A 13,390-nucleotide genomic window follows, 5' to 3' on the forward strand; every position below is an offset into this window, starting at 1 on the left:
GCTCTGCTGGTCTCAAGTTACCAAGAATTCTCCAAAAACAATTTTCTGCAGGATGATTGTACAGAATCATTGCTTATGCCATGGTAGCTTTATATACTGTATTACATAAATAAATTAAATAAAATAACCCTGGCAAGACTTTTCTTTCAAGGATGATTGTGGACATTGAATAGTGAAAATAATTTGGGGTGTGAGGTAGAGGTGGATTTGATTGCATTTATCCAGTCTAAAACATTTTATGTTGTGATATTGAAAGAAAATGAAAGCAGGCGTTAAAGAAGGAAATGGATCCATTACAGATACAAGAAGAAAGTTTCCTTGCTTGTCGGATTGTGGCAGCCACACAGGGGAAAGAAAAAAGGAAATGGAGAGGATGTTCCTAGGCAGATCCTCCTTTAAGACTTCTCCAATTTGTATATAATGGTGTTTTGTGTAAATAAACACATTCTTGGAGGAGCACCATTGTGCTGCTGTGAATCTATGGTAACAATTTTGACTAGTGAGAAACGATCGCACCTTGGACATTCACCCCTAATGTCTTAGTTGCAAGCCTGAGTAGGAATTTGTGGCCAATATATAGCTCTTAGTGCTAGTAAAAACTGTCATAGGCCTAATTGACAGTTTGTATTGTTTTAAAATACTGTGCTGCCCTATCTTGGTCCCAAATGAAAAATGAGAGACAAAGGTTTGAGGAATTTTTTTTTTTTTTTGAGACAGGATTTCAGATATCCCAGGCTAGCCTCAAACTCCCTAGGTAGTTGAGGATGCCCTTAAACTCCTGATCCTCCTGCCTGTATGTCCCAAATGCTGCAACTGAAGTCATACACCACCATGCCCAGTTATGGGGTGCTGGAGATTGAATCCAGAGCTTCCTACATGCTCGGCAAGCTCTCTTCCAACTGAGCTACATCCTCAGCCCCTGGAAATAAAACTTAAGTCCAGCTGAGAGTTAACTGTATAGCAAGATCTTAACCTCACCACTACTGAAACCATTCTTGTCATGGAGGATAATCACCAGCATCTACCTACTTCCAGTCAAAAATGTCTCCTGAGCTGGACAGATGTTGTCTTACGCATGTTTAATACCGTCAATCAGGAGGGTGGCCAGAGACCAAGGATCACAAGTTCAAGGCTTGTCTGTACTACACAGAGTGAGACCCTGTCTCAAAAGCAAAACAATGAAAGTGTGTCCTTAGGACACTCTCAAACACCAAAAGAAACCCTAGAAGAAGCATCTCCAGATGCTGCCAAATGCCCCTATGAGAGCAAAGTTGCCCTCATTTAAGACTACCGACTTGAAGTTTAAAATTTACATTTATTCATTTACTTTGTGTGCTGGGGGTTGATGCATACTGCAGCATATTGGTGACGGTCAGAGAACAACGTATAGGAGTCTGTTCTCTTCTTCCACCATGTGGGTTCTGGGGATCAGAATCAGTTCAGCAAACTTGGCAGCAAGTTCGTTTAGTCACTGAGCCATCTTGTTGGCCCTATTTTAATGATATATATATATATAATTTTAAAATATTATTTTTATGTGTATGAACATATTACCTGCATGTATGTAAGTGCATCCATGTCATGCAGTGCTCATGGAGTTCAGAAGAGGTCATCGGATCCCTTGGTACTATAATTACAGATTTTTTTTTTAGCAGCAGTGTGGGTGCTGGGAACTGAACTCCAGTCCTATATAAGAGCAGCCAGTGCCCTTAACTGCTGAGCCATCTCTCCAGCCCCTAAATACATCATCTTTAATTGAGGAGGCCTATTTAGTTTAGTTCAGCTACTATAACAAAAACATAAAACCACAGATAGATAGCTTAAAGCACACAATTTCTACAATCCTACCATCCAGAAACAAGATTAGGGTGTCAGTATGGTTCTAGAAGGACCTTTTTCATGATTGCAACTAGTTGCCTCCTCGTCTTCACATATGGTGGAGAGAAGAGGTGCTGGTCCTTTCATCATCCTTGGGTGCTAACCCCACCCTAAGACCTCCACTCTTCTGGGCCTAATCTAAATTCTAATAACCTCTGAAAGGTCTTACTTTTGCATACCATCATTGAGACTGAGAGTTTCAACATGAAGTCACTGCTCTTCCAAAGGTCAGAGAGAATATGGTTCCTTCTTTGTTGTCATGTCTCAAGAAAGCATTATCAGTCAAGCACATTTTATCTTTAGATTGCAATTCTTTAAAGCACTAAAAAAGAAAATCTTTTTTTTCATTATGCCATTACAGTATAAACAAACTCAGCTGATGCCCAAGTGTAACCTGTTTTCATGAGAAACTAGTCATCTCTCTTACCCTCTTAAGGGCAATTAGGCATGACTGCTATTTGATGATGCACTAAACAGATTGTATGTAAAAACTACAATTCCATTTTGCCTGACCTAGTGAAAAGTAACAGAGGGTGGGCAACCCTAATGTAACTGCATTTCTAATGACACCAATGAAGTGAAAACCTCATTCCCATGAAGCTTCATGGTTCTGTGTGCTAATTATTCCAGCCCAGCCTTCAGTTGTAGTAGCCACAAGTTTTAGCTTTGATTATTTTGAAGAGATTAGATTTAGGAGTATTATACAGCCTTTTCTGGGGAAACGAACAAATGTCTACTCACCCCAGATGGATCGCCAACAATAGACCAAAGAAACAATCCTATCGAAGTCCGACTTGGAAAACCAAGAAGTTTATTTGAATTATTTGCAGGAGCTTGGGAAGCGGTTACTTACAGGAATACCTGCATCCCTGATAAGCCCACCTCAGTCTGGGAAAGCCTAAACCCTAGAGCTCTGCAGAATTTCCTCTGTCCCCAGCAGTCCCTACTGCTTATATAACCTTGGGGAGGGAGCACACCTTGTAAATCTTGTCAGTTTCATGAACTTCCTGAGACTTGTAGTTTTTTACTTCTTGACTCTTAAAAAGCCTCCCTCAGGCCAGGCCTGGTGGTGCACACCTTTAATCCCAGCACATGGAAGGCAGAGGCAGGCAGATCTTTGTGAGTTCAAGGCCAGCCTCATCTACATAGTGAGTTCAGGACAGCTGGGGCTACAGGGAGACCCTGTCTCAAAAAGACCAAAAAAAAAGCCTCCCTCCATGATGGAAATGTTTCCATTTGGAGGACACTAGTACACAACCTGGCCGGGTGGGGGGGGGGGGGGCTACACTGGGACATGGACTGACATGGGGAATGGCACAGGGTGATGGACACAGGGGCACACTTTGTTGGAGCTAGCAGGATGGATGACAAGTGGTCTCTCAATATACTTTTAATTTGTATTTATCGTGAGTAATGTTAGAATTTGTTTCACATGGTCAAAGGCTATTTTATAGCTCAGATTTTTCAATTTGTGTCTTTTGTTTGGACTTAAAGTCTATGTTAGTATCCATTTTACAATTCTGTCTGACTGCCATTTGCATAGTAGATTTTTGTCTAGCTTTTTCATTTTTAGATTTTTCAAGGACTACATTTTAAATATATCTGTAGTCTACAACACATGGTAGACTTAGTTTACTATGTAAGCCAATTAAAAAACCTATACCACCCTCGAGGTTTCTATTGAATCAACCTTCTTAACACTACTGTAAACACATCCCTATCTAACACCATGAACTAGGCATCAAACACCACCTCTCTCATGTTCAATTCTCTTTAGCAATGCAGATCCTTTATTATCTTCTAGTCCTTGATACTCATGGGGACCTCAACAGACAGTAACCAAGTACCCCCAAGGGCTCAACCATCAGGGGCTGATTTCCCTCACATTGCTTCAGATTATTCAGCCTTTGTCTTTAAGAGGTGTGCTGGTTACCTTGTCACAAGTAGTGTCACCTTGTCAGCTTGTCACAAGTAGTGTCACCTAGGTAGAGGAACCTCATCTGAGGAATTTCCTCCATCAGACTGGCCTGTGAGCATGTCTGTGAGGCAGTTTCTTGATTCTTGATTGCTGAGTGATGTGGGAGGGCTCAGCCCACTGTGGGTGGTGCCACCCTGGGCAGGTAGTCCTGGATTGTATAAGAAAGATGGCTGAGCACAGGCCAAGGGAACAAGCCAGCAGGCAGCGTTCCTCCATGGTTCATGCTTCAGTTTCTGCCTCCAGGTTCCTACCTTGATTTCTAACTAGAACAAGAGGGACAAGGGCTTGTATTACTCTGTTTTTCTGCTTCCACTGCATTCACACTGATCCCATCCTCCCCCATGTTCTACACCCAGGCTGTCAGAGACTCTTTTGCTTCTTGCTTAAAAGTTCTTCCCAACTCGAGTAGTCCAGAGACAAAATACTCCCTGACTATCATCGTTTCTAGCCAAACCTTTATTAGGGTCCCTATCTGCATGCTGTTATCAGGGATTTTCAAAGAGTCAAGCCTGAGGGGTAGCTTGTACCACTTTTGCCCCACTCTCTTCATCCTCACTACTTGACTCTTCCCACAGGGTCCAAGTTTTTAAATCCTAGTAAGTACTCTTTAATACAGATCTAACAGTTTTTTCTTTCCTTTGCAACACTCCAAATGACAAGCCAACTCTATTGCATTCTTCTTTTTTCCATTTTCCTTTCCAAATCAGAAGTTAATGTAGCACAAAACATCTACACATTTTTTTTTCTTACTGTAATTCTTCCCTTACATAAGCAAATTCTCTCTGGGAAGCCATCTTGGCCTCTGGCAACAATTTCCATGACATCTTGTCAATAATCTTGCCTTGTGCAACCCTCCCAAAGATGTCCCATTCTTGGACAGCTCAGCCTCAGCGCTGACTGCATTTCCTATCACATATCTCACCAGAACAGCAAGGAGGCATGCCGCCTCTTATCACATGGGGAAAGGTACCATGGGTGATTGTGCCCACAGACACTCTACCTCATGCAGACCATCCTTGCTTGCATGTCTCAATACTATTTGCAGAGGCCATGCAACTACTCCTCCCTAGCTCATCTTTGGTTCTGTCAGTCCTTATTCAGATGCCAATTATTTTGTATTCTTGGGCACACATGAACAAAAGTCTACTCACCCCAGATAGGAGACTGACAACAAGCCAAAGAAATGACTCTAACAAAGTCTAACTTAGGGAACCATTGTGTTTCTTGGGGATTACTTACAGGAGCATGGTTCCCTCAAAGGCAGCTGTGTCACTGAAAAGTGCACCTCAGCCTTGATGTCAACTCATGAAAGTTACATCGCTGCCACTCTCTGTATGACCTGCAGGCAGCTTAAGAGATCAGAGTCTCTGGTCCTCAGCAATCCTTACTATTTATGGAACCTTGGGAAAGGGCCTTGAGAGTCTTGTAAGTTTCAAGATCTTTCTGAGATTTGTGAGTTGTTTACTGCTTTAGTCTTAAGGCCTTCCCTCCAGCATAGAATGCTTCAATTTGGAGGAAATTGCTACATACTTTTTGCAATGTTCATCCCTTTCCTTCTTTCTTGACTCTGTTATGTTTTTCTCCATGGTAGTCTTTGACTCCTAGACAATAGGCAGTCAGTCTTCCTGTCCTACTTACCCCCTTGGTCCTCCCGTCTCCTTTGTTTCCCAGCTGAACTTTTGTGCTACTTGATCAATACAAAATGTTTATATTTTTTTTTCTGTAACCCATGATCCAACCCTTAGGTCCATAATTAAATGTTGGAAACACTCTCCATCATGCCTCTTGATCATGAAAATCTTGGTGAGGTAAAACTCACCAGGCAAAAGGCCTCCATGAAGGTGCATGTTACAGTACTTCTTGGGTTCTGGCACATTCAAACCAACTTTCAGTGGCCTTGAAACTACAAAGACAGCTTGTTTTCTTCCTTTGATTTTCCTCTTTTTTGTTGTTTTGTTTTGTTTTGTTTTTTGAGTCTCTCTATAGCCTTAGCTGGCTTGGAACTCACTGTATAGACCACATTGGCCTCAATCTCACAGATATCTGCCTACTTCTGCCTCCCAAGTGCTAGGACTCAAGACATGTGCTACCACCTGGCCTTTCCTTAGCCTTCTCTTGACAACTGATTGCTGCTAGATGAGGAACAGGTGACCTTCCTAAAACAAAGACCTCTAGATAGGCTGACTAGATTCACTGGATGGACAAGTACTAGGGAAAGGCTGGAGGAGATGACAATACAGCCAACAGTAGCAGGGATGACAGAGTATAAGGCTTTAGTTGGGGGTGGGAGGCTATGAGAGGGTGCCATCTGGGAAGTGGATATATAGATGAGATGAATAAGATTGGGATGTTCTGTGTGATATACACACAAAAATTAACAAATTTAAAGAATGAGTTATATTTGAAGAGGAAGCATAAAAATTTACGTCATATTAATTAGTAGAGGTGATAAACATTACCATTGAAATCTACCCGATGAAGTGATAGTCATGTATATAGAGATTAGAAATGCATGTGAAAACGTCTCAATGTCAATAGGCTTGGAATGAATTTTTCTGTATGAAACTGTGTATTTTAACAACGAAGTGGAGATCTTTTTTAAACGTTAAAAGCTCATTTAATTTTATGTCTTATAGAGTTTATAATGAGTAAAAGATTATATAAGGGTAATAATTCATCTGTAAACCTAGAAATGTACAGCCAATTTTGAAAGAGATGTACCCTAGCTCAGAAAAATGTTATTGAATAGGTTAATAAAGCTGTAATGAAATGCTTCTTCTAATAAAAAAAAAAAGAAAAGAAAACAGGCTAAGCACAGGCTAGGGGAGCCAGCCAGTAAGCAATGTTCCTCTGTGGTCTGTACTCCAGGTTCTTGCCCTGAGTTCCTGCCTTGGCTTCCCTTGATAATGGACAGTGAACTGTAAGTGAAATAAATCGTTCCCCTTCCCCCCCCAAAAAAACCTCAAAGCCCCCTCACTCCCAGTGATGTACTTCCTCCAGCAAGACTGCGCCTTCTAAAGGATCCACAGCCTTCTCAAACAGTGCCATCAGCTAGGGACCAAGTGTTCAAATATAGGAGTCTATGGGGACATTTTACACTCAAACCACATCTACTTCCCTGCTTTGCACACTGTTTTTGAGAAATCTATAGCAAATTTTCTCGCCTTTGTAAATTATTCACTTTTGGCCTGGAAGGTCATGTTGAGCATATTTCATTGCTATTTTGATCCTATGTAGAATTCTTTTTAATTTCCAAGTTGTTTCCTACAAGTGATTTCATCGGTAGGGCATGGAGAAGATGGTGCATTGGTGACTCTTGTTCTTACTCTCTGCAGGATCCTTATTTTTGTTCTCTTATGGGGATCTTTTCTTTCCCTTTCTGTTTCCTGGGAGCACTGACCTTTAGCTGCCTGTGTTTTGCAGAAGCACTGCCTCCCTGTGCCTTTTCAGGAGACTTCTTTGTGGCTAGCGTGTGAGTGGGAGCAACTCTCCATGCAAGTTGACCATCTTTTTATATATGGTTTTGATTTCCCCTTGAAGGATGGTTTTCTTTGTTCTCTAAGGTGTGGGCTCCTCTCCAGTATTTCACCAAACATTTAGGTCTCCTGTCTCCTAACTTGGACATCCATGGACCAGTAGTGGCTCCTGGTGTACAGATGGGATACATTTTGCCTTCTCTGCACAGATCATTTTAAAATTACAGTTTCTCTTCCTCTTAGCAATAACCAATAAGGAGGTTGGCTGCCCTGATGAGGAAGTATCCACATTAATATATATTTAAAGATCCTCAAGTGGTCCTAATATGTGAAGGTGAAGGTCTTCCCATTGCATCACAATATGCTTTAAATATGCTTTATGTGCATGTTGTCGAAAGTTATTAGGCTTTTCAACATAGCTGTATCAGTTTTCTTCTTCCTGTCTGTTTGTGAAATATTCTTCAGCCGTGTTTCTCAAATGTTTCTCTTATTCACTGCACCATAATCATCTTGAGTACACTGGGATATAATCTGTGGAGACTTAAAACTCTGTATTTGGAATAAAGACCACCCCTCATTTAATTAAGCCATGAAGTTTTGAACGCAGGATCCTAACTTTCTGAGTCAACCATTTCTTCTACAAACAGAGAGATTACCACATAAGAAGCATCCCTTCTCATTCACATATGTAAAGCAATATTTTAAACCTAGACCATTCCTCTGAGTTAGGAATTCAGGTTACTGGTTTTGTCTTAATAACTTGCATCATGATTGTAAGAACAATGCATGTTAACTGTGGAACACACAGAACGAAGGAGAAGAATCACTCTCAAGTTACTATCCAGAAAAGAGCATTATAAATACTTTGCTGTGCATTACATTTTAGTTTGTTCACACTACCATAACAAAGAACCATTGTATAGTGTATAGACAATAGAAGTAGATCTCAAAGTTGGGAAGTCAAAGATCAATTGAGCAGGTTCATTGTCTGATGAAAATCCACTTTCTAGCTGTGTACTTGTGTATTATAAGGGTGAAGAGTTTGTCTTGGGCTTCAGTTATATGGCAGCAATCCCGTTCTTGAGAGCTCCACACTTAGGATCTAATCAGTTCCCATAGACCACCCCCCACCACATGCCATCACCTTGGGGAGTCAGGATTTCAGCACATGATTTGGGGAGGGATACATACATTAACCCATAGCATCTATGTTACTGGATTTTAGCTGTGTGTGTTTACCTCATTTGCCACTGTTTTTGTGTCCTGCTTTTCCACTTGTTTTAATATATGCATATGCTCACAGCAACCACTTAAAATTTCCTTAGTATAATAATATTCAATAACTTGGTGAGACTACTTAAATTTGATTCCTTAGCCACCTCCCTGAAGGCTAACTCTCATAGTTTTGGAGAGCACTATGCAAGCTGCTAGGGGAGAAGGAACATCAATTGATGGTCCAGCCACAGCGTTAAGGCCTAATAACCACAACAATGATTGGCAGAACAAACGCTATTGGTGCAGTAGTGGCACTTTTATCTTGAGGGTAATCAACAGCTACCTAATTGGACTTAAAGCCCTCTCAATAAAGGGAACTCATGTATGGTACTGTAAACATACCCAAATACACATGGCTGGAGAGATCATAGATCCTAGAGAAAACCCCAAGGCTGTCAGCTTCATACTATGTGCAAAATATGGATCCTTAAATTTACAGACAAGTATGCCAATCACCATTTACCAAAGAAGCTTCTTTTGCAACAGATAGAGTCTATTACAGAGTTCCACAACTGGTCACACATAGAGATTGCCTGTGAATTTCCCAACCCTAAGTGGCACATTTACAATGGAGACCATCACTCAATGGTCCAACCCCAATGTTAAGGTCTAATAACCACAACAATGACTGGCTCATGGAACATAGTGCAACAAGGGAGAGAGAGAATACTGACATATCTTTCAACACTCATCAATGAGGTTCTCTCATGAAACAGAGGGCCACGAACACAAAAGGACACAAATGACCAAAGTGTAGAGAATAAGAGTCTGTAGTGTACAGGTCCTTGGACAGGACTCCTATATTAAACTCCACTCACCCAGGGCCCAGGGACCATTGCAAAGAGGGGGTGGAAAGGTTGCAAGATCCAAGGGAGGCGGTACATGATCATATAGAAAGAGAGTCTTACAATCTCCTGGGACCTTGCTCATATGAACCTACAACAATGATATCAGCATGCACAAGACCCATGCAAACTCAAGCAGACAAAAACCCCACATAGAACTGTGGCAGACAACAGGCCCCAATATTAGCCAAAGAAATATTGGCATCTGATTACTGCTGGATGAGAAAGAGCTGATATTAAAGTGAGGAATTCTAAATAGGCTGACTAGACCTCAGTGGACGAACTTGCACTGAGAGACCTCCACGGACACTAACTTGACTTGATAGGCCTTAACATAAATGACAGAATGTATGAAATCCAGTGGGGGGCGTATTATGGGAGGGTTCCAGTTGGAAAGGGAGTATAAAGATGATTTATTGAGATGTTCTGTATGAAATATACATAACTTCAATAAAAGATTTGTTTCCTCTTAGAAAATTTTCACAATTGTAAATAATGTTTGAAACAATATCTCTAACCACAAATTATTGTTTTGTTTTTGTTGTTAAGTGAAAAACAGTTTAATATCTACTTCAAGAATGCCGACTCTCAAGCCAGGATCTTCTCCATTGATTCTGTTTCCTCATTTGTAAAATAATATAATAGTACCTCCTAAGGTAGTTGCAAGAGTTGGTTTTATTAATACAGATAAGCTGTTTAGGACAATAGTGTCTAAGAAAAATACCCAAGAAATATATTTTTAATTCTTTATTCAAAATGCCAAATTGGTTTCCAAAAAAAAAAAAAAAAAGCAGTCTCTTTCTCATTAGGGGTGAATGAGTGTCCTCTCGGAGTACCACTAAGACTAAGAGGGACTTGAGTACTGTGTGTATCACCAAGAGGAAATGATCAAGAGATGAACTTTGCCCTCACTATGCACACCATCTTGCTATTAATCTGGGCACCCAGGGATGGTTCCCTGCTAGCCAGTTTTGACATGTCCGTGAGATCATTAGCTTCCACTGCTTCTTTCTTACCCACAAACATCTTAGGGCCCCTACAGTATGATTTGCTACACCTAGGACAAACTGGAGTACAAATCATTTATGTAATAGCCTTGCTTTCATTATACTGTACTTCACTGACGATATTCGCAGCTCAATTCAGAAAATGAAGCCCCACAGTGGCAAATAAAGTAACAAACGCTGCTCCCAGCAACTAACCTCTTCTGAGGCCGAGTGGCAGCCGGCGCCTCATTTCTAATATCCCTTTATTTGAAAAGGTTTTAGAGTAATTTCAAAAGTCCATGACTCCCACTGCTAATAAACTTTCCTGAGTAACCACGTTTTCTTGGCACACACAAGATTTAACAACCCTGAACTGAGTTCTTCCTAAGAGGAACCGTTTCTCAAGACTAGGAAACTTTCTTAGTGCTCACAAACTTCCTTTAATTTGAGAAATGGTTATATCTGCTTCACCTTGATTCATTCGTTGAAAGCAATTGCTAAGTGACTACTGTATGCACTGAGACAATGTCACAGACTAAGAATTCAATGATTTAGAAAACAAAAGTAACATATGGCCCTACTCTTAAGACCTCACAAGTTAAGTGTCTGCATAACCTTTAGCACACTAATTGCTAGCTTATGCAATAGCATTTTTCATTTGCCACAAATCTGCAATTTGTGTAGGGATTTGTGGAGAATGGTCATGCCTGCTCCACACAGCTCCAACAGAGTTTGTATTGGTTAGTTTTCTCGTTGTTGTGTCCAAGTCCCTGGCAAAATCAACTTCAGAAAAGGTTTCTTTTATCTCATGGCTCAGGAGTCCAATCCACCACGGAGAAGTCACCTGGAAGGAACGTGAGTCACCTGGGCACATTGTCTTGGCAGTAAGGGAGCAGAGAGATGAGTGCTGGCAACCAGCTTGCTTTTTCGTTTTTATTCAGTCTGGGACCTTCTGCCCATGGAATGGTTCCTCCCATATTTAAGTTGAGTCTTCCAACTCAATATATTCAGTTTAGAAGCAGACATGCTCAAAAGTTTGTATGCATGGTGATTCTAAATTCATCTGGTTGACAGAACTAACCATCGCAAAGCTCAACTGAAGTTATGGAGGATCTGTGTCCAAAACGATACACTAGTAACATATGTTACTAGTAAGTTGATGCTGTTAACATTGGCTGGGGCATTTCCTTATGCACATCTTCAGATGGCCTGAATTTCTTCAGAGTATGATGCCTAGGTACCAATAGTGATCACCCCAAAGAGAGGTCAAAACTATTGGTTTTCTATGCTTTAGCCTTGGAAGTTCCATAGCATCAGTTCTGTCAGTCCCAATTGGTCAAGGCAATCTAAAAGGCCTACTTAGGTCAAAGACAGGAGAGAGACACAGGCTCTGTCTCTGGATGGGGAGAACAATAAAGTGAACATATGTTAAAACCACCACAGGGGCTGGAGAGATGACTCAGTGGTCTCACTTATTACTCTACTGGAGGACCTGATTTAAGCTCCCAGAACCCACATAGGGCAGCTTACACCTGGAACTCCAGCTCCAGAAGATCTGATACTTTCTTCTGGCCTCTGTGTGCACTGCATTCACATGTGCACACCCCCCATTCACACACATACACGTAATTAAAAAATAAAAATTTTTAGAATCGTTTTTTTAAAAGAAAATTTTAAAAACACATTGAGAAAGTCTACATATTCTATGAGTAATAAATAAGACGACGGCTATCCTCGTCTCTTGAGCTGGTTAGCATAACTAATAGGTAATGAAAGACTGGCTCCATTCCCTTGGGTAGGGCTATTTCTAAGTTTTCTATTCTAGACCTGTTTCCTGAACTGCAGATTCCCAACTGCCTGCTGACATCTCCATTTGAATATTTCTGACATATCATGGCCAGCATCAGACTCCAGATGTCTTGCTTCTCCTTGACTTTCGCCTCTCCATAAATGACAACTCCATTCTTCCAGATGCTGAGGATGAAAGCGAAGCTGTCATTCATTATCTGTCACTTTATGCCCTTGTCTTCTTGATCAGATGCCATCCATACTCATTAGAACTGAATTCCCTCCAGCTCCAGCATCTCCTTCCCTCTGTCGTTTTTCTTTTGGGGGTCATATTGTTTATCTCTTAAATGTTTCTCTCTCTTTTTAACTCCTCTTCTCTCACTGTAATATAAACTCTACAAATGTAGAATTTTTAATTTGTCTTATCCATGGTTGAATCCCTAGTGCCCGGACTGACTTCTCACACGAAGACTACTCAGAGTATATAGATAAATGAATGAACTCAAGCTGGCTTCTGGTGTGTTGAGTAGGCCTAAACAAAATGTGTGTGTCCATTTCCTATGTGGGCATAAAGGAAATGGGCCGGAAGGGCCTGACAGACAAAGCAAGCTTCTATTAGTCTTGAATAGCAAAAAAGCAAGCTACTAACTACTGTATCATTTTTTTAGTCATCCTTCCAAACCAAAGAGTTTTATCTATAGGCTGCTTCCATTTCACGTCAAGCAGTAGAGCTCCAACAATGAGAAAAGGAAAGAAATCGCTTGATGAAAATTATACCTATTACTGAAGAATGTTACTTCAGCTTAGAAATGATAATAAATGCCTTGGTGAATTACACAGAACCTTGAAATGTAGATACTTAATGGGAGAGAGAAAAATGACAAGCTCAAAGAAACAGAAATACCTCAGGAGCATTCAAGCAAAGACGCATATAGTATAGAATCTGTAATAAGCTTTGAGAATTGAGGGAAGTAAAACTATCTACCAGGAAATGGACCTGAGAAAGATGATTTCTGTAGACTCTGCCTTGTCAATTTCAGTGCCCATTTACCATCTCACATTTGATCACTCCTGGCTCACTGCATGTATGGAAGGCAGAGTCTTCTTCAAGCAAGATGACTAAAAAATACTTGAGGTTTTCAGCTCTGGCCTCCACAGCATTCC

At 40.8% G+C, this 13,390-nt stretch overlaps 1 protein-coding gene across 1 annotated transcript in view; it reads left to right on the plus strand.

The window, feature by feature from the left end:
* App (amyloid beta precursor protein) overlaps positions 1-127 on the plus strand; it is a gene marked incomplete in the record, with an annotated part of 263,474 nt that extends 263,347 nt beyond the window's left edge. The window contains 1 exon segment of the mRNA XM_017801687.2: positions 1-127.
* Between the last annotated feature and the right edge of the window lie 13,263 nt (positions 128-13,390).

The sequence above is a fragment of the Nannospalax galili genome, unplaced genomic scaffold (assembly GCF_000622305.1).
Source record: "Nannospalax galili isolate Female #2095 unplaced genomic scaffold, S.galili_v1.0 scaffold903, whole genome shotgun sequence".
Lineage (NCBI taxonomy): Eukaryota > Metazoa > Chordata > Mammalia > Rodentia > Spalacidae > Nannospalax > Nannospalax galili.